The sequence below is a fragment of the Eriocheir sinensis genome, chromosome 36, assembly GCF_024679095.1.
Source record: "Eriocheir sinensis breed Jianghai 21 chromosome 36, ASM2467909v1, whole genome shotgun sequence".
In the NCBI taxonomy this organism is placed as follows: domain Eukaryota; kingdom Metazoa; phylum Arthropoda; class Malacostraca; order Decapoda; family Varunidae; genus Eriocheir; species Eriocheir sinensis.
The window spans coordinates 7551271-7575752 of NC_066544.1; the positions used below are offsets into that span (position 1 = coordinate 7551271).

General features: G+C 42.8%; 1 protein-coding gene across 4 annotated transcripts in view; it reads left to right on the forward strand.

Moving 5' to 3' along the window:
* Positions 1-4133: 4133 nt before the first annotated feature.
* LOC127007678 (epidermal growth factor receptor-like) overlaps positions 4134-24482 on the forward strand; it is a 104102-nt gene continuing 83753 nt past the window's right edge. For 3 of the 4 annotated variants that reach the window (XM_050878888.1, XM_050878887.1, XM_050878889.1), the window contains exon 1: positions 4135-4613. The gene's annotated coding sequence lies outside the window, so the exon portion shown is untranslated. Of the gene's footprint in view, positions 4614-24482 lie in introns of all 4 variants that reach the window. The other variant, XM_050878886.1, reaches the window with a different exon arrangement.

Genomic DNA, 24482 nt, shown 5'->3' on the forward strand with positions numbered 1-24482 from the left:
TCTTTAAGCTACTATTGTCACCACCACTACCATCAATAACCACAATAGGAGCAGTAATAACAACAACAATAATAATAATAATAATAATAATAATAATAATAATAATAACAATAACAACAACAACAACAACAACAACAATGACGACAACAACATAATCATGACAGTAATGGAGAAACTGACTTTTTCCACGACCTTCCTTGCCTGACCTTCCCAAGCAGAGAGAGAGAGAGAGAGAGAGAGAGAGAGAGAGAGAGAGAGAGAGAGAGAGAGAGAGAGAGAGAGAGAGAGAGAGAGAGAGAGAGAAGGGGAGGAGGAGGGGGTCAGGGTGAAGGTTGGGAGAGAGAAAGAAAATGAGGAGGAAGAGGAGGAGGAGGAGGAGGAGGAGGAGGAGGAGGAGGAAGAGAAGATGACCTAGCAGCAGGGGTCGTGTCAGGGGGGCTGGTCACCTGTCTGCGCCCCTTACCTGCCCCTCCCCCCCCTCCCCCTTACCTGCCCCCCTACAAGCTGCTCCTCCTCTCCTCTGTTTACAAGATATTTCACTTTATTATTCTTTATTTATTTCATTTCATTATTTATTTTTTTCTTATTTTGTTATTTATTTATTTATTTCATTTTATTTTACTATTTCTTTTTTGTGTAGGATTTTTGAGTCTCAGGTAGTTTTTTTTTTTTTTTGTGATGACTTCAAGTTTGCATTTATATCATTTATTACTCATTTGTTTTTGTTTTCTTAATTTATGTACGAAGATGATTACTGAAGATGACTGTCCCATTGTGGATATGTTCTTGCTTCCTTATTTACTGCGTCCTTATAATATTTTCGGTTGTCTGTTTGGTCTCTGTCAGTCTCACTTTATCTATCTATCTCCCTATCTATCTTTATCTATTTCTTTCAGGACATTTACTCCTCTCACTCTTCTAAGTCTTCCACTCCTCCATTTCTCCCGCACACAAAATATTCCTTCCTTCCTTACTTCCTTTCTTCTCTCCGGGCTTATTTACCTTAAAAATACAAGTCTAAGTCTAAATCTAAGTCTTTCATTCCTCCATTTCTCCCACACACAAAATATTCCTTCCTTCCTTACTTCCTTTCTTCTCTTCCCGGGCATATTTACCTTAAAAATACACAATTCATCTTCTATTTACCATTGGCATCTTCTTCCCTAAAATCATACGACTCATCTTAACTCTTCTGGTGATCAAATTTGGACAACTCAACTTATCCTGCAGAGAGCGAAGGAGAGAGAGAAGGTTATTTTTCTCACATCGAAGAAGAGAGGAGAGGCAAAGACAGGGGGAGGAAGATGGAAAGAGGGAAGGAGAGGAAAGAGACAGAGACAAAGAGGAAGAGGGAGAGAGGGAAGAGAGGCAAAGACAGGAGGAGGAAGAGGGAAGGAGAGAAGAGAGATAAAGATAGAAGGAGGAAGAAGGAAAGAGGGAAGAGAGATAAAGGCGGAGATAGAGGGAAGGAGATAAAGAGAGAGAAGAGGTTATTTTTTTCGACAAAGGAAGAGAGACAGAGAAAAGTAGAAGGAGAGAGAGAGAGATGTAGGGAAAGAGAGGGATGATTCACTGTATAAAAAAATGAAAAAAAAATGAACGTAGGTAAACAAGAAGATGTAAATGAGGCAAGATGAGTGTAAACAACGACCCCCCTTGTTTGTGTGGGGCCAACACGACCTGGGAGAGAGAGAGAGAGAGAGAGAGAGAGAGAGAGAGAGACGAAGAAAAAAGCAGAAAAATTATGGAGTAAATGGAAGCAAAATAAAGGAATGAGAGAGAGAGAGAGAGAGAGAGAGAGAGAGAGAGAGAGAGAGCAGAAGGAGACAGACAGGTAGATAATGGAACAGACAGAATGAGGCGTATAAAAAAGACAAACAGACAGGCAAACAGAAAGGCCCAGACAAACAGAGAGAGAGAGAGAGAGAGAGAGAGAGAGAGAGAGAGAGAGAGAGAGAGAGAAGAGTGATTTACTAGAAGAGAAGAAAAGGTGAAGATACAAAGATAGTGACTCAGGTAGATTTTCGAAAGGAGAATAAGTGGAGGTAAAGGATAGGGAGGGGGGGGGAGGGAGGAGGGAGAGAGAGAGGGGGGGGGGGGGTAAGTAGATAGGCGGGTAGATGACGTTTGTGGGTAGGTAAGTAAAGGAAGGAGAGAGAGAGAGAGAGAGAGAGAGACAGACGGACGAATAGAGAAAGATAGAAAGGCAAAGAAGGGAAGGAATGAGGAAAAGAGGAGGAAGAGAAAGTAGAAAATCAAGAAAAAAGAAAATGAATGGAGAATATAAGAAAAAGAGAAGAAAGGAAAGATAAGAGAATATGAAAAGGAAAATAGAGAAAAGGAAAGAAAATCAGAAAGCGAGGAGGGAGGGAAGGGAGAATAAAAAAGAGAAGAGGGAGGGAAGGGAGAGAATACGGAAGAGAGAAGGGAGCGAATAAAGAAGAAAGAAAGGAGAGAATGAAGAGAATATGGAAGAGAGAAGCGAAGGAACATATTAAGTGACAGAAGAAGGAGTGAAAAGAGAGAGAGAGAGAGAGAGAGAGAGAGAGAGAGAGAGGAAGGAGAATAAGGAAGAGGAAAGGAAGGAGAAGAGAGAGGATAAGGAAGAGAGAAGAAAGGAAGAAAGAGGAAGAAAGGGAAGGGAAAATATAGAAAAGAAGAGGGAGAGAAGTAAAGGGAATAAGGAAAAGAAAAAAAGAGGAAAGGAAATAGAAAGAAACGGAGGAGATAGTAAGGAAGGGATGATGGAAGGAAGGAAGGGAATAAGGTTAGAGGGAGAGAAGGTAAGGGAATAAGGAAAAGAAAAAAAGAGGAAAGGAAATAGGAAGAAACGGAGGAGATAGTAAGGAAGGGAGGAAGGAAGGAAGGTTAGAGGAGGCAGGTAAAAGGAATAGAATAAGGAAGATAGGAGGAGGGAAGGAGGGAGAGAAGGGAGAGAATAAGGAAGAGGGAGAGAAGGGAGGAAGAAGCTCTCATTTAGGTGTTATGAAGTGCTGTCTCAAATTATCCCTCTATCTCTCCATCTCTCCCCTCGCTATCTTTACCCCATCTTCCTCTCTCTCTCCTTCTCTCCCTCCCTCCCCCCCTCTCTCTCTCTCCCTCTCATCTGATAGGGACTGATAACAAGGCTTTATTGGTATGGCGGTGGAGAGAGAGAGAGAGAGAGAGAGAGAGAGAGAGAGAGAGAGAGAGCAGTATCCTTAACTGTTCTACCACCATCACCACCACCACCACCACTTACTATTACTACTACTACTACTACTTAAACCAACACTAATCCATCACAGCATCACACAACACACACACACACACACACACACACACACACACATACACAAAACAAACACTTTTTTTTTAGTCTTTCCCTTCTCCCCCTCCCCCCTTCCCCCCTCCCCTCCCCCGCCCCCCTTTCACCCTCGTATTGGAAGGGGGGTCGTAGGGGGTAAGAGAGGAGAGGTGGTAAGGTATAGGGGAAAGGGGGGGGGAAGGAAAGGGAAGTAGGGAGTGAGGGAGAGAATGAGGGAACTAAGGGAAGGGAAGGAAGGAAAGGGAGAGAGAAAAGGGGAGAGAACAAGCAATGAAAGTCAAGGTAACAATAACAATAACAACAACAATAATGACCCCCCCCCACCCTCTCCCCCTCCCTCTCCCTCCCCCCTTCTTCGACGCCCCCTTCAGGTTATGTTTTGCTCGAAGTCTTGAGGGCGGCGTGACGTCACTCATCTCCTCCTCCTCCTCCTCCAGCGCTCCCCCTCGAGGCTCCAGCGCCCTCTGTTCCTCCCTTCGCCTCACGCTCAGGCTCCATAGCTCGAGATATTTTAATGAGTCCCTCCGCTTCCCCCGCCGCCTATTAACCAAGTGTACATGAACCAGCTAGTTTGACTCCGCTTCCCCCTCCGCTATGCTGGCCCGGGGCGATGACACAAGACGGGCTGGTTTTTCATCCTTTATCTTCGTCTTTCTACTTCCTCCACCGCTCCCAGCCTCACCTCACCATCCACATGTGTTGTTTGAGTTATCTAGTTTGTGTTGCTGGTGATGTTGAGGCCCGGGAGTAGGTAAAGGCGTGCGGGGAGGCGTGAGCAGCGGGCGTGACGTTTGGCGTGCGGTGCTAGAGGCCAGTCGAAGAAGATCAGTCTTGGCTGGAAGGAGCAAGTGGCGGAGGCTCAGAGGTGGCGAGGCGGCCGTGAGAGGAGGAGTGCACGCGTGTTCGACTCCTCGCCAAGAATCGGTGGTTTACGCGAGATTACCACCAGGAAAAGTTCGTTGAGTGGCGGAGTGGCTCAAGGGGACCCGTTCGAACCCCCGCTGTCCCGTGGCGAGTGAAGTGAAGCCTCGAGAAGGGAGTTGGTGCAGGGCGGAGGGCGTGTGCACCTATACCTGTGCGTGTGTGTACGTGTGTGTGTGCGTCGGTGGGTATTGCTGCTGGAGGGAATACTCGCAGGGTGTTGCGGCGCCCCGGGTGTGTTGCGAGGGGGAGCTGCGTGCCCTGCCCCCCGCCCCCCTCTCTGGTCCGCCCTGTGACGCCCTTCTCTGTTGCTGTTTTTTGTGAAGTGTTGCGAAGTGTTTGTGTTGACCCCCGAGGATTACCAACACCGCGGCCACGGCTCCAGGTAATGTGTTGCTGCTGTTGTTTGTGTTGTTAGTGATCTTTGGAATGGGTTGTGTTTGTGTTTCTGTCACTAGAGGATCATTAGGAGACTGAAAATCGAAACACACAGCTTTTGTTTTCATTACGTCATTGGGGTTATATAAAGTAACAGTATAAAATTGGGGCTTTGCTATTGTTTTCAGATAGAGATTTGTGGTTTTATGTTATACCAAGGACCCAAGAACATAGCTTTTGTGTTAATATCATTGAGGTTAAGTAGACACACACTGAAATTGAGGTTTTGCTGTTGTTTTTAGCTAAAGAGTTGTTTTTATGTTTTTTCAAGGACCCAAGAACATAGATTTTGTGTTTATACTATTGAGGTGAGGTAGACACACACTGAAATGGAGGTTTTACTGTTGTTCTTTGTAGTGTTTCTATAGATAAAGAGTTACGTTGCTAGGTCATACTGAGGAGCCAAGAACAGCTTTTTTCTTTAACATCTTTCAGGTTAAACCGTTAGACAGAAGTACACCTTTTAAAATTGGGGCTTTGTGTTTGTCTGGTTTTTGGTAAGGATTTTTTTTTTTTTTTTTTTCAACGTCATATTGAGAACTCAAGAACACAGCATTTGTCTATCACTTTCAAGGTTAGCAAAAGGACAGTTGCTTATAGAGAGAAATTAGGCCTAGCTGTTATTGTTGTTCTTTTTGTGTCATCCAGGCAGCATCAAAATCCTCAGAATCCAAGAATAAAAGTTAAGAAAGTTCAGTATTTTTCCCGATCTCCTTCAGTTCAGATCAATGTCCACTCCTTGAGGTTAAGAGTATCCAGGGCACTGTTGTTTTTGTCTCAAGTCAGGTAATGGTAGAGGCCGGTAAAATACGGTGATTGAAACATTATTAAGAAGACTTCCTGCTGGAGAAATTTCCCCCGTTCACATGACTCCGTTAACAAGACAATAGCCGCCGTTTCATCATACTGCACAAATTGAACGTGTGGACTGGATGTGTGGAGTGAAAGGGATGCTATTTAAAGAAGAGGCAATGAGAGAATCCTAAATACTGGCTTCTGAGCTTTAAACATAACGAATAAAGTTAATAATAGAGTATGAATTTAAGTGTAGATGCGATATGAAACTTGCTTATAATCTTCAAATATAACAAAAAAATAAAAATAGAGAATAGATTTATGAGAGTAGATTCGATTTTGTGATGGATGTGATTTGATTCTTGCTTCTGATCTTGAAATAAACGAATAAACTTAATAGTAGAATGTAGATTTATAAGTGTAGATGTGATTCGAAACTTCTACTCCTAATCCTTAAATATAACCAATAAACTTTAATAATAGAGGAAAATTAATGAGCGTTGATGCGATATGAAACTGGAAATCCTTAAATAAAACGAATAAAAGTAATAATATAGTAAAATTAATGAATGCAGATGTGATTTCGAGCTTCTAATCTTTAATAATAACTCAACATACGTAATAATAATAAGATAATAAATTTAAGAGTATAGATTTTAACAGGCGTAGTAAAAGGTGTTAGGCTAGTGTGTTAAAACCGAACAAACAGACAGACATCAAAGTCTCATCCTCAGGTGTTAGTGTTAGGCAGGTATAGCTTCGTCCACCTGTTGAAGGGATGGTGTAGGGATTGTGCAGGTCAAGGATTGTGTTTTGGTACTGATTGGTTTCCTTATGCTAATTATGTGATTGTTTTGATATGTTTTGATTTTTCAGCCGCGGGAACCCTGGGTGTGTGTCTTATTGTTTTTTTGTGTGTTTGTGTTGGTGATTGTTATTATTGTTTGTGTTGTTATTTTTTGTCCTGGGTTTGTGTTTGTGTCTTTTTGTCCTTGTTGTTTGTTTGTTTGTTTGTATTGGTGAATGTTGTGTTATTGTTTGTGTTGAGATTTTTGTCCAGTGCTTTTTTTTGTGTGTGTGTGTGTAATTGGATGCTTTTGTTGTTGTTTGTGTTTCTTGTTTGTGTTTATTTTTTGTTCCTGTTCTTGTTCTTGTTCTTGATGCTGGATCTGTTAAAGTTCATATTGCATCATGTTAAGTCATTTTGTTCTGGATGTTTTTCTCTTCCTTTTTTTTTCATCTCGTTCATGTCATCTAATTTCTTAATCGCTTTTTATTGTTATTGTTTCTCTGTTATATGTTCTTGTTAGTGTTCTTGATGTCGGGTCTGTTGTGTTCTGTTCTTATTGCATCATGGTAAGTCATTTTCATCTTGGGTTTTTTTTCCTATTTTTCTCACCTCGTCATTTGTTTTCTGAATATACGTTTTCTTGTTGTTGTTATTGTTGTTGTTGTACGTCGTCATTTGGTTTCTGAAGTATATGTTTTCTTTTTGTTGTTGTTGCTGTTGTTTTTGTTGTTGTTTTACCTCGTCATTTGATTTCTGAAGTATGTGTTGTTGTTTTTTTGTTGTTGTTGATGTTGTATCTCGTCATTTGACTTCTGAAGTAGCGTATATGTTTTATTTTTGTTGTTGTTGTTGTTGATGTGTTTCCTTCCTGTGCATTATGGTTCGTGATGTTTATTATATTATTGTTATTATTGTATGGGCATCCTTTGTTATTACTATCATCATCATCATCATCATCATTGTTGTTATTGTTGTTATTGTTTGTGGTCGTCATCTTTATGGTCATCAACCTTCTTATGTTTACTGCTGCTGTTATTGTTGTTGTCGTTGTCATGAATACTGTTGTCACTCGTCTGGGTCTTTATCACTAGTGTGTCAGCATACCTCGAGTGAGTGTTTGGACAGCTCATAGGACTAAGGCGGGGGGGGGGAGAGGGTGAAGGAGGGGGGGGGGTTAAGTGTCTGAGGGGGGGGGGGGATGAGTTGAGCGCATGCCGTATTGAGAGGTGGAGAGGGCGGGAAGCAGAGGGGAGGGGGAGGATAGAGGGGGACGGGGGAGAGGGTTTGAAGTAAGAGGGATGGGGAGGGGAACAAGGGAGGGAGGGTTGTAAGGATTGGGGGTGGGGGGTATGGGTGAGATGGGGGGGGGGGGGGCAGTATTTGTACACCGAGCCTACGAGTGCCAACGCCTCACCCTCTACGATACTGTTATCAGAGAGAGAGAGAGAGAGAGAGAGAGAGAGAGAGAGAGAGAGAGAAAGTCTAATACGTACACCTGCCTAACTTAGACAACTACGCAATACCTCTCTCTCTTTCTCTCTCTCCATCCCGGGGTGACTCATGCATGACAGACAGAGGCAAAAACAAACAAAAAAAAACACTGGTGATGAGTCTTGCTTATCGGTATTTTCCTCTTGCCCGGTCCACCAATCAGCTGTTCGTTGTCCCCGCCGCACACGTGCTTCGACGCAGCCCTTCCGCTCGATAACAAACCCATTAAGATTACGTCGACGGGGGAGAAAAAGAGCACTGAGCGGGACTGAAAGGAAAGCGCCACTGTGTTAGCTTAGCGACAGGTGTACTGAAGAAGATTGTTGAATATAGGTTAAATACTTCATAGGCAAAACTGTTAAGATTACGTCCACAGGGAAGAAGAGAACTGGGAGACTTGAGACTGGAAGGAAGACGTCACTTGTATAACCTTAGAGACAGGTGTATTGAAGAAGAATGGTGTTGAATACAGGTTAAATACTTCATAGGCAAAACTGTTAAGATTACGTCCACAGGGAAGAAGAGAACTGGGAGACTTGAGACTGGAAGGAAGAGTCAATTTTATAACCTTAGCAACACGTGTATTGAAAAGGGAAGGTGTTGAATATCGGTTAAATATGAAATGGTTAAAACTTCACTTCTCTGTACGTCGCTCAGGGAAGAAAAAGAGAACTGAAAGAGTGGCGTCTGAAAGCAAGACGCCACTGAGTAAGCATTGTGACAGGGGTATAGAAGGGCAAGGGAAAGGCGTTCAAAGGTTAATACTCCAAAGACAGGCAAGATTACGTGCGTCCAAGGAGAGAAAAAGTGAACTGAAAGAATAGACTGAAAACTGAAGGGAAAGCGTAACTGAGTAAGCTTTGCGACTCGGGTATGGAAGGGGAAAGGGAAAGGAGTTGAAATGGGTAAATACTAAAACAAACCCATTAAAATACGTTCAGAAGGAAGAAAAAAAAGTGAGCTGAAAGACTGAAAAGGACTGAAAGGGAAGCACCTCTCTGTTAGCTTACTGACATGGGGTATTGAAGGGGAAAGGTATAGGTGTTGAAATGGTTAAATACTTCATAAGCAAAGCCGTTTAAGATTACGTCCAGAGGGAATAGAAAAGGAGAATGAAGGAAAATGCCACTGAAAAGGCTTATACGGGACGCGGGAGGATTGTGGTCTGTCCTGGAAGGTTTTTAAAAGATGAAGCACTTCCCAAACAAAGCCGTTTAAGATTACGCTGACCACAGGGAACAAAAACACAAAGAAAGCTGAACGAGATGGGATATTGAAGGGATTGTGGTCTGTTCGAGGAAAGTTTTTAAAAGAAGTTCTCCAAAGACAGACTCACTTAAGGTTACACTGACCAAAGAGAAGCAAAAGACAAAGAAAGCCTCACTAAGAAAGCTGAAAGAGACGAGGTATTGAAGGGATTGTGGTCTGCTGAAGGAAGGTTTTTAAAAGATGAACTCTGAAGACAACCCTATTTAGAATTACGCTGAGCAAAGAAGAGTATTGAAACACCTCTCCTCCCGAAATTGACCTCTCTTTTGGCCACTTATCTAAAGTCTTTTTAATAGGGGTAGTGATTGGCAGGCTTTTTTTTTGTCTATCAGAATATATGATAAACAGGATATGTCTAGCGTGCAAAGGTAAAAAAAAAAAAAAAGCAGACTGACGAGCTATTTTTTTCTCCTCTTCCTCTCTTTTTCGTTGACACAGCCGGGAAAGTTTGATCTGCTTCCTCTACTATGAAAAAGACTAAAATAAGGTTAACATCACTCCGTCAATACAATGAAACAACAAGAAATGGAATCGAACCCTCTTTCCCAATCCTCGTGCGACACCCTGGCAAGAAGGTTAGGCATCAAAAAGCCGAACACTTTAATTTGAACCGATCGGCGCTGATTATCGGATTATCGAGCGAGCGTTCTGTGGGGACTAAAAATATGAAGTGTCAAGAAATAACGATTCGCTCTTAATTTCGTTTTCTTCCCTTGCGTCTTTCTGGAATTCGAGGCGAGTCAAAAATAAATTAACCTGTGGCGGGTAAGTCATGTTTTTATTTTGTTTTTGTTTTTTAGGAATTGGTAAGGTCATGCCGAGGTGAAAATAGAAGGGGAGAGGAGGAGGAGGGGGTGGGGGGGGGGTTGAGGAGAAGTGCAAGTGAGTTTTGAAGATGAAGTGTTATGAGGGGAACAGATGCATTGGTCACACCCCCACCCTCGTTTTCTTTTTAATTTAATTCCCCATTTGACCTCCTCCCCCTCTCTCTCTCTCTCTCTCTCTCTCTCTCTCTCCCCGTCTTTCTTCTACATTCGTCCATTCCCTTCGTCCACTTTCCTTTTTCTTCTCTTCCTCCTCCATTTTTTATCCTCCTTTTCCCTTTTTTTCCTCCTCCTCCAGTTTTCTTTTTTTCTCTCTTCTTTGTACTGCTCTTCCTTCTCCATTTCTCCTCCTCCTCTTTATTCGTCTATTCCCCCTTCCACTTTCTTTCATCTTCTCCTCCTCCTCCTCTTTATTCGTCTAATCCCCCTTCCATTTTCTTTCATTTTCTCCTCCTCCTCCTCTTCCTCCTCCTCCTTCTGGGTTCACGCTATCGGCCGCGCGCCCCGCTATCTCGGGTCCGCCCTCACCTGCCCGTGTCTCCAGGTAATCCAGCGGCGATAAGGAGAGGCTTGCCCGGGCCTTATCAGTGAGTGTCCGGCTTGGTGAACTGGTGGACCGCCCGCCTATCTATGCTCTCTCGTGCTTATCTCTCCCTCCCTCCCTTCCTCCCTTCTCTTCATTCCTTCTCTTCCCTTTCTTTAGCTTCCCGTTCCTACTTTTATTTCGTACCTTTTTTCACCTTATTTTCTCTCTATTCTTTTTTTTTTTTTAGCTTCCCCTTCTCCCTCTCTCTTAGTTCATTCCCTTCTCTCTCCTCCCTCCTTTCCTTTAGCTTCCCTTTCTCCCTCTCTCTTCATTCCCTTCTCTTTCCTTCCTCCATTCTTTAATCTCCACCTTCTCCCTCTCTTCCTTACTTTCTTCCCCTCTCTCTCTCTCTTCCTCTCTCCATTTCATATGCTCCCCTTTCTCTCTCTCTTCCTTACTTTCTCCCCCTCTCTCTCTCCTCCCTCCATACCTTATGCTCCCCCTTTTCTCTTTCGTTTTCTTCCTTTCTTCCCCTCTCCCCTTTCCTCCTTTCATTTCATAAGATTCCTCTTCTCTCTTCCTTGCTTTTTTTTCTTCCTTCTCCTTCCTCCTCCTCCTCATCATCATCATCATCCTTCTCAGTGTGTGTGTGTGCGTGTGTGTGTGAAGAGAGAGAGAGAGAGAGAGAGAGAGAGAGAGAGAGAGAGAGAGAGAGAGAGAGAGAGAGAGCACCATCCATCAGAGTAGAATACACGCCCTTTTGTTAAAATACGACATGCAAATTCTTGGCCATTAGTTAAAAAAAAAGGGTTATGGTTATACAGCAGAAAAAAGCTCTTCCTCCTCTTCTTTTTTCTCCTTTTTTGTCTACCTTTTGTCTGTCCCTTATTCTCCTTTATCATACGTTCTTTTGTTCTTTTTCTTTTTTTGTTTTTCTTGTGTTCTTCAGATGTTATCTTTTTCTTCAGTGTCTCTTTATTAATGGGTTTTATACATTTTTTTTTTCGTCATTTTTTGTGTTGATTCTTTTTTTTTTTCATTGTTCTATCGTAATTTTTTTTGTGTGTGTTTTCTTGTCAAATTATCCACCCATTATTTTCTCCCCATTTTTATTCCTTCTTTTATATTTCTTCTATTCCTTTTCGTGACGTCCAAACATCTTCATCTTCATATTTATTGCGTCTTCTTGTCGTTCTTTTCATTCCTATTCCTCTCGTTGCTCTTCTATATTTGTCATTTTTCTTCTTTTACATCCGGTCTGCAGCGTGGTCTGAATATATTTTGTCACTTTTTGTCTTTTTTTTCATTCCTAGTCCACTCGTTGGCTTTCTCTATATATGTAATTTCCTTCTTCTTTTCTTCTGCCATTCCGTAACGTGACATATGAATATATTTTGTCAGTTTATTGCCTTTGTTTGTCTTTTATGATGCAGTGTTTCATTCTTTTAGTCGCGATCAAGATTTCTTTTATGTGTGTGTGTGTGTGTGTGTGTGTGAATCTTCCTCGCCTCTGTTGTTTTCCTCGTGTGTGTGTGGGAAGGAGGGAGAGGGGCGTTTGTGTGTGTCCTTGCGTTTATAAGTCAATGTTCTCAGTCTCTTCCACCTCTCTCATCCACTATACCCAAAGGCCAGAAAGGAGATTAATCGGGTTCTCATAAATGTTTTGTTTTCACATTCGTGGTGTACAGAAGCTTCATCAACCAACCCACCACCACCAGGGTCATAAAACTTACCCCCATGGAAATGCCCACAACTCCTACGAAAGGCCTGTCAAATGTATGTGCTTGGGCGCTGTAATGCTGGAGAGTATGACCCTTAGTGTGTGTGTGTGTGTGTGTGTGTGTGTGTGTGTGTGTGTGTGTGTGTGTATTTACCTAGTTGTGGTCCCGTCTCCGTATCTGCATTTATCCAATTTTTCCTTAAAGCTTCGCACACTCCTCGCCGATACTACATCCTCACTTAGTCTGTGTGTGTGTGTGTGTGTGTTTCAATGGTTCAGTGCATCGCGTCGCCAGGTTTGGAATCCACGAGAGGGAATCCAAGAGCTTATTCACAATTTTTTTCGCTTCACTTTATCGTCTTTTTGTTTTTTGTTGTTGCTGGGTATCACGTTCAGCGATAAATCATTAATAGAACAAACAAAAAAGGCAACACACACACACACACACACACACACACACACACACACACACACACACACACACACACACACACACACACACACCTTTAGGAAGAGAGTGAGTGAGAGAGACGAAAAATGAAAGTATCGATACAACATTTTATCAAGCGAGCCTTTTTTTTATATATGAGTAACGTGTCTGTATTTTCGCTTCGTAAATATTAAACCTCGGACGCTTAAAAATAATAATTCGAGATGTAATAAATAAAATATGTGGCGAACGAAGGGGAAAAGAGAGAACAAAAGGGAGATAGAGAAGAGGGGGGGAGGGAGCTTTCTCTCTCTCTCTCTCTCTCTATCTATCTATCTATCTATCTCTATCTATCTATCTATCTATCTCTATTTATCTTTCTTTCTCTCTCTCCCTCTTTCTTTCCCTCTCTCAGACACCAGAAACTTTAGTGTCAGAATAAAGGAAAATTGGGAATATGATAAATTGAATCTGTCTGGCGTGGGAAGGAAAAAAATAAAAAGGACAAGGTCGGTTCAGATTTAAGGAGAGATACGACCTTATTAATCCTCCTCTTTCTCTCTCTCCTTCGTTGACACGGCCCAGAAAGTTCAATGTCAGAAAATACTGATTCGAAATATAATAAACAGGGCAGAGAATAAAATAATTGGATGATGCAGAGAGGAAGGAGGGAGGGATGCGAGCTTAATATTTTTCTCCCTCTCTCCCTTCTTCTCCCTTCTCTCTCACACCAGAATCTTTAAAATCAGAAAAGAATCATTTGAAACATAAAAAAATATACCACAAACGAAGGAGAAAAAAATGGATAAAAAGAGGAGGAAAGGGAAACGCGAAAATACAAGCTTACTATTTTTTTCTCTCTCCCTCCCCCCCTCCCTCTCTCTCCCTCTCTCCGTCCCTCGTTCCCTCTCCACAAAGTTTAATGTCACCGGGATTAACGAGCGGCGGGGTTCTTATCGTTGGGTAAGTGATGCGTTTAGTGTGTCCGCGTTATCGAGGAGGAGGAGAAGGATTATTTATGCGTTGCTATCGTTTGTGTCGTTTTTCTTTTTTCGTTTTTTTTTTTTACGTCTTATCTCTGAAGGTGACGGAACATGAGGAGGAATAATGATACTCTGATGTTGTTCTTGTTTCTTGTTTTTGTTTTTTTATTATTATTATTATGGTTATTGATTGTTTTTATTTTTGTCCTTTTTTTCTTGGTTCAATTCGGTGTTGTTCCTGTTTCTTGTCTTTATTATTATTATTATTATGGTTATTGATTGTTTTTATTTTTATTTTTATTTATTTATTTATTTATTTATTTATTTTTCAGTTCGGTGTGTGCTTGTTTATGTAGTGTGTTATTTTTTTTCTTTGTTTGTTTTTGTTTTTGTGTTTCTTGTTGTGTTAGTGGTGTTGGGTGTTGACGTAAGATGGTGTTGCATTTGCTCTTCTTTTTCCTTCTTTTGTTTATTTATTTATGTTGACTGTTGTGCTATCCATCTTTTCCTCCTCCTCACCCTCCTCCTCCTCCTCCTCCTCCTCCTCTTCCTCCTTTTTCTCTTTCAATCTCTTTCTCTTCCTTTTTCCTCTTCTATTTTCCTTGCGTTCTCTTTTTTTTTCTTTTTTTTTCCTGTCTTATTGTGATTGTTTTCATTGTCTTGTTTTCTTTCTCCAGTTTTCTTTCATTCTCCATCTCCCCACCGTTCCTCTTTCTCATCTCCTCCTCCTCCTCCCCCTCCTCCTCCTCCTCCTCCTCCTCCTCCCAGTTTGTGTGCATTGCTGTTCTCTAAGCTACAATTATCTCCCTTTCACTGCTGTCAGTTACTAGTAGTGGTGATGGTGGTGGTGGTGAGGAAGAGAATGGGAGGTGGAATTTGCGGTGGGTGAGGCAAGGCTGGTAGTGGTGGTGATGGTGGAGATCGATGGGAAGTGGATGCGAGAGGTGGAGGGATACTTGTGGAATTAAGATTTGAGGTGAGGCGAAGTGGAGAAATGGGTAATGGGTTGGAGGAGGAGGAGGAAGAAGTGGAGGAAGTGGATGGAAATAAGATGCAAGGAAGAGAAGATAGAGGCAAAAGTGGAATAAAAGAGTTAAAAAAAAACCGGAGGAAGAGGAGGAGAAGAAGAGTAAGCGAACGGAGGAGATAAATAAGAGGCGATACATCTGAAAGAGGAGGAGGAGTAGGTGGAAGCAGAAGTGGAATAAAAGAAGGAAGAGGAAGAGGAGTAAAGATACGGAGGTGATTAATTAAGGGGCGAGCCATATAAGTTAATGGTCACCTGGAACGAATGGGCGAGGAGAACCGAGATAATGGAACAGTAGTAGCAGGGGCAGCAGTAGCAGGCAGGGGTTGAGCAGGGGTAGTTGTAGCATGGTGGAACACAGCTGGCAGAGGACACAGGTAGTCTTGTTAACATGGCTATCAGTGGCAGGGGGAGGCATGTCATTGTTAGTGGTAGGGGTGAGGTGCTCTGTGGCTTGGTGGAAGGCTGGTTAATGGGGAACATGAGCGGTATCGGTAGGGCTGTAGTGGTTAGTGGTAGTGCAGGGTAAGTGGATAGCATGTGTCAGACAGAGGGTACTGCTATGTTAGTGGTTTGACAGGGCACGACAGAGTAAGTGCTTTTGTGGTAGTATTGATATGAACAGGAAAGGGGCAAGGAGCGAATCATTGAACAGAGACGGAGCAGAAAAGATTTAGCAGAGGATAGTTAGCAGGGGGCAGGGAAGGTACGGGAGGTTTGTTACAGTTATAGACAGTTTACAGGGTTAGTTATGTAAGGGGCAAGGGAAGAGGCGGAACAAGGGAGTTAGCAAGGAGACACAGGAGACAGGGGGCAGGGTAAGTGAGGCTTGTTACAGCTTTAGTTGACAGGGGTAGAAGTGCAGGTAGTTTTTAAGAGCACGGGAAGGGGCAGGGGTAGGAAGCAAGGGAGGGCAGAGGGCGCTTGGTAGGGGGCAGGGTAAGTGAGGCAATGGTGGACAGGGATGGGTATGTAGGTGGGTATTAAGACCACGGTGACGGGTAGGAGAGGGCAGTTAGTAGGGCAGGGTGGGCAAAGGGCAGAGTAAAGGGCAGGGGGCAGGGTGAGGCGCGGGGCTCGAACACCTGGCCGGCAGAGGCGAGGCGGCGTGGGGCAGGACAGGTGGCCAACGTGGTACTGACGCGGCCACGACCCAGCTGGCTCCCCCCCCCCCCCCCCCTCCTCCTCAGGCTCTTTCTTTCTCTCCACTGTGTTCCTCCTCCTCCTCCTCCTCCTCCTCCATTTTTATTCACTTCCTTTCCTTTATCCTTTTTCTTTTCGCGTCCTTCTCCCTTTCCTCCTCCTTCTCCTCCTCAACCTTTTTCTGTTATTTTTTTTTCTTATTTTTTCCTCTTCTCTCTCCTCCTCCTCCATTTTTAGCCACATCCTTTCCTTTCCTTCATTCCTCCTCCTCCTCCTCCTCCTCCACCTCCTCCTCCTCCTCCTCCTCCTCCTCTTCCTCCTCCTCCTCAGCTACTTTTTACTCATCTTTTTCTCGTGTTTTCTCCTCCTCGTTTTACGTTTCTTCTTTTTCCACTTCTCTCATCTTCCTTGCTCTTTTCATTACTGTATATCTCCTCCCCCTCCTCTTCCTCCTTCTCCTCCTCCTCCTCCTCCTCAACATCACCATCGTTATCATTTTTTGCCTTCTCCTCCCTCTTCCCTTGCCTCTTTTGCCTCATCCCATCTTCCTCTTTCTTCGTTTTTGTCCCGCAATTTTATAACAGTATAAAAAAAGTAATATCAAGAATTACCCGAGACACCAACGTTAAACCCTCGCAGGTAGAACAGACGGACAAGACTCACCTGTAATTTCCTTGATTATTCCATTTTCCTTTATGACTTTATTGGCTTTTATTTAACTTTTCTTGTCTTTTATTTTGTGTGTGTGTGTGTGTGAATGGTTGGAAAGTAGTCTTGGAGGTCATGCTTAAAACTCAGACGCATGTTCTTCAATGCCTCTTCGATGTCTTTCTTTCAAGGGCAGCAAAGTTCATGATAAAGGAGAGGTCGTGGAAGGGTAAGGTAGGCAGTGAAATGGTTAGGTTAGGTTAGGTTTGCGGATCAATGTCTCTTCGATGTCTTTCTTTCAAGGGCAGCAAAGTTCATGATAAAGGAGAGGTCGTGGAAGGGTAAGGTAGGCAGTGAAATGGTTAGGTTAGGTTAGGTTAGCGGATCAATGTCTCTTCGATGTCTTTTTTTCAAGGGCAGCAAAGTTCTTGATAAAGGAGAGGTCGTGGAAGGGTAAGGAAGGCAGTGAAATGGTTAGGTTAGGTTAGGTTAGCGGATCAATGTCTCTTCGATGTCTTTTTTTCAAGGGCAGCAAAGTTCATGATAAAGGAGAGGTCGTGGAAGGGTAAGGTAGGCAGTGAAATGGTTAGGTTAGGTTAGGTTAGCGGATCAATGTCTCTTCGATGTCTTTTTTTCAAGGGCAGCAAAGTTCATGATAAAGGAGAGGTCGTGGAAGGTGAGGAAGGCAGAGAAATAGTTAGCGTCGGAAATTTCGGAGAACCAGGAAGGAGAGAGGTAAAGGAAGGGAGTTGTGAAAGAGGACAGGAAGGGCAAAGGTGATGGTTGGGTAAGGTTGGGTTAGAGTACATCAAGGACAAGGAAGAAAAGGAAAACAACGAAGAACGAGGAAGGAAAGTAGTAGAGAAAAACAGAGGGCATGAAGGGGCGCGGAAGGTGCTGGTTAACTATGGAAGCGACATTGAACTGGAATAGAAAAAAAAGTAAAGAAAATTAATGTAGAGGAAGATATGAAGGACAAAAGTAATGAAAACAAGATAAAGGAAAATATCGAGGTTAAGGAAAGTGAGGAATAGTTAGCCACGGAAATGATAAAGAACTAGAAAGAAATGAAGTAAAGGAATAGAAATGTGAAGTCGGACAGGAAGGGTAGGAAAGAGTGATGACGGTTAGCGATGGGAGCGACAAAAGAAGAGGAAGGAAGAGAAAAAAAACATTAAAAAGGGACTCAAAAGAAGGAAGTATTACGACAAAGAAGGAGGAAGGAAGAGAAAAAAACAACATAAAAAGTGACTCAAAAGAAGGAAGTATTACAAGGAGCTGAGAAAGTGTACCTAGAGCAAAGAAGGAAGGAAGGAAAGGAGAGAGAAAGGGAAGGAAGGAAGGGAGAGAAAGAAGGTAGGAAGGAAAGGGAGAGAAAGAAGGAAGGAAAGTAAAGCAGGAAGGAAGGAAGGAAAGGAGAGAAAGAGGGAAGGAAGGAAAGGAGAGAAAGAGGGAAGAAAGGAAAGGAGAGAAAGAGGGAAGGAAGGAAAGTAAAGCAGGAAGGAAGGAAAGGAGAGAAAGAAGGAAAGAAGGAAGGAAGGAAAGGAGAGAAAGAGAGAAGAAAGGAAAGGAGAGAAAGAAGGAAGGAAGGAAAGGAGAAAAAGAGGGAAGGGAGGAAAGGAGAAAAAGCAGGAAGGAAGGAAAGCAGAGAAAGAAGGAAGGAAGGAAAGGAGAGAAAGAGGGAAGGAAGGAAGAAAAGGAGAGAAATAGGGAAGGAAGGAAAGGAGAGAAAAAGGGAAGGAAGGAAAGGAGGGTGAAATACAAAAGGTTAAGAAGATTACCTGAAAAAAAAAAACGTAGAAAGGGTCCGGAAAAAAAAATACAACGACTTAAGTACAAGGAAGAAAGGAAGGAAGGAAGGTTGAAATACAATTGGCTAAGAAGGTTACCCCCCCCTCCCCCCCCCCCAAAAAAAAAACGCACAATACATACTTTTTTCTGTATCAACTTTCCTTTTCTTTTACTCTCTTTCTCTCTTTTAACCTTATTTTCACCTTCCTTTTTTTTTTTTCATCCTCTTCATTTCCCTCCCTTTTTTTTATCACCCTTCTATACCTGTTTTAATTTTTTTTTTATTGTTTCTCCCTTTTCACTTTCTTTTTTTTTTTTTTGTCCTTCTGTTTATCCATCACTCTACTTCCCTTCCCTCCCCTTCCCTTCCCTCCCCTCCCCTACCTCCCCTCCCTTCCTCCCCTCCCTTTCCTTCCTTCCCCTTCTTCCCCTTCTACACACTGTTTGTTCCCTGTTTCTCCTCCTACCTCTCCTTCCCTAATTACCCATTCCCCCTACCCCCTGCCCCCCCCTTGTACCCTAATTGGAGGGAAGGGGGGGGGAAGGGTCTGTGTCCCCTAATGAGGTTAAAAGGCAAAGAAAGATGTAATGAGGGAAGGGAAAGACTTGGGCAGTGTTGTGTGTGTGTGTGTGTGTGTGTGTGTGTGTGTGTGTGTGTGTGTATTTGTTTTCCATATTTCCTCTTTTCTTATTTAATTTGTAGTTTGTTTTTTCTATGTTTGTTTGTTTGATTAGTGTTTTTGTTATTGTTGTTCCCGTTGTTGTTGTTGATCTTTTTTGTCTTCCTTCTTTGCTTTTATGTTCAGTCTCATCGTTATCATCCTTTTCTCTATCTATCTATCTATCTATCTATATCTATCTATCTCTATCTATCTATATATCTATCTGTTGTCATTGCAATACTTAAGAGTCGTGTTATCGCTAAACAAAACACACGTAAGAGAGAGAGAGAGAGAGAGAGAGAGAGAGAGAGAGAGAGACCAACACGACACGCTACGCAACAGCTGTCACGCCGAGGTAAAAATTCTTGATCCTCACCTTTTTTTACCGTCCTTACCTGTACCGGTGACCATTTCCGCTCCTTCACCCCCTCCCCCTCATCCCCTGAAAAAGAAAAAGGAAAGGTATACAAGAATTACGTCGTGTCATCAGCGTAAAAAAAAAGACCTTTACTCGAACTGAAAGGAAAATAAACATACGTAGATAATACATAAAATAAAGATAGATATACATGAATAGATATTTGCACGAAAACTTATAAATACATGAATGGTGTCAAGTATAGACGCCTGAACACATTATTATTTGCATTTCTGTAGAAGTAAGAATCGGAAAGGAAAGAAAAATAACTTGTGGTATAAATTGTCGCTTACTTTAACTTTTCAATAATATAAAAAAATGAAACTTGAAAATACGTGAATAATAGTGTCAGATATAGACGCCTCAACACTTTATTATCCACATTTCTATAAGTAACAATCGGGAAGGAAAAAAATATAGTAAAAAATGTCGCTTACTTTGACTAAATAACAATATAATAAAGAAAAACTTGAAAATACGTGAATAATAGTGTCAGATATAGACGCCTCAACACTTTATTATCCACATTTCTATAAGTACCAGTCGGGAAGGAAAAAAAATGTAGTAAAAAATATCGCTTACTTTGACTTAATAACAATTTAATAAAGAAAAACTTGAAAATACGTGAATAATAGTGTCAGATATAGACGCCTCAACACTTTATTATGTGCAGTTCAATAAAAATAAAAAAACGAATCGAGAAGGAATAATAACGTGTTCAGAATTTCACTTGCACTTAATAACAATATAAAACTACATAACTTCAAAATACGTCAATAGCATCATATATAGAGACGCCTGAACAGATCATTATCCACATTTCTATAAGTCAAAAGCGGGAAGGAAATAAAATAATCATCAAAATACTCGCGTTAAAAATGTCTCCCACAGAACAGTCAAAATAGTCGCTGGTCCCGCCGAGGCAACGAGTTTTTGCCGCGTCATGGGATTACTCCCTCGACGGGCTGCGCTGCGCCTTCTCAGGGTTTCTGGGCCTTTGTGTATCAGCGGGGCATGGCAGGCTGTGGACGAGGAGGAGGAGGAGGAGGGGAGTTATGGAGAAGTATGAGGAAGAGAAGAAGGAAAAAAATACATGTTAGAGTGACAAGGGAGAAGGAAGCGAGGAAAGAAAGAAATAGGAGTGTGAGAGTGAGAAGGAGGAGGAGGGAATGGAGGAAGAGAAGCAGAAGAAGGGGGTCATGGAGGAGTGTGAGGATGAGAATGGAGGAAAGGGAGGAGGAATAGAAGCAGGAAGAGGCAAAGTTAAAGAGAAGGAAGAGGAGGAGGCGCGAAAGAAAAGAAATAGGAGTGTTAGTGAGAAAGGAGGAAAGGGAGGAGGAATAGAAGCAGGAAGAGGCAATGTTAAAGAGGAGGAAAAGGAGGAGGCGAGAAAGGAAAGAAATAGGAGTGGTAGAGTGAGAAGGAAGGAGGAGGGAGTGAAGGAATAGAAATAGAAGAAGGCAGGTCATGGAGGAGGAAGAGGAGAGGAAGGAAATAAGAGTGTGAGGGAGAGAAGGAAGGAGGATGGAGGGGTGGTGGATGAGAAGGCGGGTTGTGGAGGAGGAAGAGAAAGAGGAGGAAGGAAAAATATAGGAGTGGATGATGAGGAAGAGGAGAAAAATGGATAGGGAGTAGAAGTTAAGGAAGGAAATGGAAGAGAAAGAGGTAGAGGAGGGAAGGCTCAAGGAGAGGGAGATAAGGAGGAGGAGGATAAAGGTGGATAAGTAAAGGGAGGGAAGAAAAGGATAATGGTGGATAAATAAAGGGAGGGAAGGAGAGGAGGATAAAGATGGATAAATAAAGGGAGGGAAGGAGAGGAGGATAAAGGTAGATAATTAAAGGGAGATAAGGAGAAGGAGGATAAAAAGGAATAAGTAAAGGGAGGGGAAATGGGGAAATGGGAAGGAAAAGGAGAAATTGAGAAGGTTTGTTGATGAGAAAAGGCGGAAATGTGTGTGGAACTTTCTATTATTATTATTATTATTATTATTATTATTATTATTATTATTATAGTTGTTGTTGTTGTTGTTGTTGTCAGGCGAGAGGGTTCATTCATATGCAGATCTTATAACAACTCATAATAATCTTCAATAATTCCTGGTTTAGGCACGAGATTGTATTTTTAAGTAACTTTTTCTATTATTTTTATTTTGATCATGTTTTTATATAATTCCTCCTTTTCTCGTGTTGGCGTTCATGCTGAAGTGCCTTGTTACTTTCCCTGTGCTGCTTAACCCTTTCCTTGCAATGTCATCCTAACTATATATTTTTCATCTTCCTGTTCTTAGTTTTTCATGTTACTTTTTACTATTTTTTTAATTTTTTTCTCGTTCATTATTTTCCATGTTTTTTTATTATTTTTTACTACTTTTTTATCTCCTCATTGATTGTTTTCTGTTTTTTTTACTATTTTTTTATCTTCCCGTTTAATATTTTCCATTTTTTTACTATTTTTCTATCTTCCCGTTCATTGTTTTCCTTTTTTTTTTACTCTTCTTTTACTTCTTTATCTTCTCGTTCATTGTTTTCCACGTTTTTTCAGTTCACTTAATTTTTTTTCAGATCACTTTGTTCCCTCTCAGTTCAGCTCCCTTCAATCTGTTTGCATTACATATCATTAACCTGTTTACCTGAATTCTCTTTGTTACGTTAATCTTGCCTTAGTTAGCTTTATCTCTTTTTCTATTTATCATCATCCTCTTGAGTTCCTTTTTGCCGTCCTTTCTTTATTTCCTTTCTCCCTTTTATTAGATTTATTTATGTTCGTGTCGTTGGTGTTTTCTGTTCATCTTTATCCTGTGTAGTTCCTCTTTGCCTTGCCTTCTTTATCTTCTTTTCCTCCTTTGTCCCATTACCTGTTTGTCATCACCCGCCTCGCCGACCCGTCACTTACACAACCCGCGCCGTGTCCTTGCGTCGGGGATCAAGTGTCTCGACCTGCGACTGTCACTTGTTTGCTGTTTCCGGCGCTCACCTCACGTCCCCTTTCTCCCCTGCTCTGTCACACCCCCTTCCTCCTTTCTGCCTTCCGTTTCATGATTCTCGCTTTCGCCCTGCCTATTTCACCCTTTTCTCCCTCTCTTCCTCCCGTTTCATGTCTCTCCCTTTCCTTCCTTTTCATATTACTCCCCTTTCTCCCCTACTATGTCTCACTCCTTTCTTCCTCTCTTCCTTCCGTTCCATGCTTCACCCTCTCCTTCCTTCCCCCGTTTCATAATTCCCCCTTTCTTCTCTCCTTCTGTATCTGACATCCCCTTTCTCTCTCATATCTCACCCCATAATTCCTTCTTTCCGTTTCATAATCATTCCTTTCATTCCTTCCTTCCGTTCCATAATTTCCTCTTTCCTTCCTTCCTTCCGTTCTATAATGCAGCCTATCACTCTTTCCTTCCGTTTCCTAATTCCCTCTTTCATCCATTCCTCCTCTTCCATTCATTCCTCCCCTTCAGTCATGTTTCACCCCTTCTCTTCTACCCTCTTCTCCCTATTCCATGCCTCCATCTACCCTCTTTACTCACCTTCCTATTCGCTTATCTCCTTTCCCCTTACTTCCCCCTTCCTCCTCTTTCCTCTTCTTCCCCTCAAGCCTCTCTTCTCATCTTCCTAAACGTTTATCACTACTCCTCTATATCTACTTCGCTCCATCTTTCATCTCTCCTCATTTCTTCCTCATAATTCAACATTGCAGCTCTTTCTCCTTCTCTTCCCAATTCTCCACTCTCCTCCCTCTCCTCCCCATCCCTCTGTTCGTACTCAATGGTTCTTGCGTTCATGTATTCCCCGTCCCGACCAGGTGGGGATGGAGAAGGGGCAGAGGAAGGGGGGAAAAGGAGAAGGAATGGGGACGGGAAGGGGAAGGGATAATGGGATGGGAAAGGGAAGGGATAGGGGGATGGGAAAGGGATGGGGGTTGGGGACTGAAGGGGAGGAATGGGAAGGGGAAGAGGCACAGCGTCCTTTCATTATTAGTGCAGACAGACAGATGTGGAGGAGGAGGAAGATGACGTTGATGGGTGGGGAGGAGGAGGAAGAGGAGGAGGAGAAGGAGGAAGAAGGGTTGGATCATCTTGTTATGCTCTCTCTCTCTCTCTCTCTCTCTCTCTCTCTCTCTCTCTCTCGCTCTCGCTCCCTCTCCTTTCTTTACCTATTTTCTTCCACCTCATTTACTTTTCTGTCCAAACTCTCCTTTTTTCCCTCCTTTATACACACTGCGTCCCTTCCTTCCCTTCTCTCCTACCTACCCTGGGCGCCTCGGGAGAAGACTAGCAGGCGGAGGAGGAGGAGGAGGAGGAGGGGGGGGCCAAGAAACCTCAAGGCATTTGGGTCTTGCCTGGAGTGTTCTCGTCCGGATGCTTCACCTCAACCCCGTCTTCGACCTCCTCCTTCCTCTCTTCCTTCATCTTCCCCCTCCTCCTCCTCCTTCCTGCCAGGGCAAAGGAGGCGGGTTGAAGGAGTCCCTCTCGATACCTTTTTTCTCCCTGTGGGTCGTCCGTGTGAGGGAGGGAAGGAGGGAGAGAAGGAAAGGAGGGAAGGTTTGGAAGGAGTGTGTTCTTTGTAAGATAAGAAGTGAGGAGGAGAGTGTGGTTGCGCTGGAGGCTTTGTGTGTGTGTGTGTGTGTGTGTGTGTGTGTGTGTGTGTGTGTGTGTGTGTGTGTGTTTGGATGGCTGCCTATTTTTATCTCCGTAACTCTCCCTTTCTCTAGTTCTTTCATTCATTGTTGTTTGTTAGTGTGTGTGTGTGTGTGTGTGTGTGTGTTCGTTGTGGCCCGTGGAATCAAGAACATGGCCTCAGTATGTGTCCTCCCAATATCACCTGTTGTTGTGTTGTTGCAGATACGAATCGGCGGCTTTGTAGATACTCTCTTTGTTTTAACGCCGGTCGACGTGGTGGAAAGGAGGAGGAGGAGGAGGAGGAGGAGGAAAAAGAAGAGGAGGAGAAGCAGTAGAAGAAGGAGAAAAGAACAGGCAGAAGAAGGCACTGGAGAGTAAAATAGGAAACGTACGAACGAGAGGAATAAGAGAAGAGAAACCAGAAGAGAGAGAGAACGGGAAAACCATCAACAAAAGAGAAGGTAGAACTTTAAATGGGGCAAAGAAGACAGGAGAAGAGGGAGAGAATGAGAAGAAAGAAATGCAGGTTGTGGTAGCGTGCTGGTGATGATGGTGGTGGTGGTGGGGAAGAGAGGGGGTGGTGGCGGAGGCTAAGAGAGTGGCCCACCTCTTCTCATTAAGGTTGAGGGAGGTTGAGGTTGAGGGTAAAGGTGGACTCTGTGGGATGGTTGTGGTGATGAGAGGAAGAG